Raw genomic sequence first — 1,242 nt, forward strand, 5'->3', positions numbered from 1 at the left:
CAGGGCTGATCCAACTCATTCCTCAATTTCATAGGCTTGAGTTGGAAATTTCATATTTACACTTAAAAGAGTTTGATGAGATCATAGCCACTTTATATTTTCCAAACGTGTCTGAGGACACAGCCAGGCTGAAACTCTTTCCATTTTCTTTGTAAGTGAAAGTTAAGATGTGGTTGCATTCACTACGTCCCAGATCTATTGGCACATGGAATGACATGATAAGGGAGTTCATAAAGAAATTTTTTCAACATCATAAAACGAACACCCTTAGAAAGTCAATCATGAACTTTGCCCAAAAGGAGGATGAAACATTCTTCCAATGTTGGGAGCAGTTTAAAGATCTTGTTAGTTCATGCCCACAACACGGTTTGAAATGTGGCGCATTACACACTTTTTCTATGATGGACTGACATCTTCCATGTGCCAATTGGTTGAGACAATGTGCAATAGGGAATTTATGAATAAAAATGTTAATGATGTGTGTGATTACTTGGACAGACTTGCTGAAAACACACAATCATGGGACACTTATCCAAAATCAAGCACCACTTCTAAGCCCACTCAATCAAAGGAGAGGGGAGGATTATACCTTCTGAAAGAGGATGATGATATCAATACTAAAGTGTCTAATTTCATAAGGAAATTTGAGGCCATGGAATTAAAGAAGGATAAGGTTAAGGAAACTGTTTGCGGTATTTGTACTTGTAACATTCACACAACTGAAAATTGTCCAACAATACCTGCCTTTCAAGAGGTGTTGAATGAGCAATCCAATGCCGTGAATAATTAGTAAAGACCTTTCAATGGACCTACCTCTAATACATGTAATCCTAGTTGGAGAAATCATTTAAATCTCAGTTGGAGGAATGGACAAATTGCTACTTCTCAAGGTTTTTTTAATCAAATTCCAAATCAAGCGAAACCTTAAGAGGATCCGGTTCTAAAAATATTCAAACCAAGAGCTTATCACTTAGGGTATATTATAAACCCTTCAAGATATTTCAAAGGCCATATAAGGGCGTGAGACAAAAATTCAATGGGGGAGAAAGGGATTCTTCAGCCCAACCTTTCCCCAATCCTAAACTGCAATACGAGATAAGTGATCCAAGCTCTTCAACTTAGATGGAGCAAGCTAAATCTATCACCACTCTTAAGAGTGAGAAGACCATTGATAAAACTACTCCAGTTAGGGCTGAAAAGCCTAAGGACCTAGAAGAGGACAACGATGATAGACCTAACACT

General features: G+C 37.8%; 1 non-coding gene across 1 annotated transcript; it reads right to left on the reverse strand.

Annotated features, from left to right (window-relative positions):
• Positions 1–263: 263 nt before the first annotated feature.
• On the reverse strand, positions 264–370 carry LOC131235917 (small nucleolar RNA R71). The gene has a single exon (XR_009166430.1). It is a non-coding gene; the product is annotated as a small nucleolar RNA R71 (small nucleolar RNA).
• Between the last annotated feature and the right edge of the window lie 872 nt (positions 371–1,242).

Source organism: Magnolia sinica, chromosome 19, assembly GCF_029962835.1.
Source record: "Magnolia sinica isolate HGM2019 chromosome 19, MsV1, whole genome shotgun sequence".
NCBI classification, from domain to species: Eukaryota; Viridiplantae; Streptophyta; class Magnoliopsida; order Magnoliales; family Magnoliaceae; genus Magnolia; species Magnolia sinica.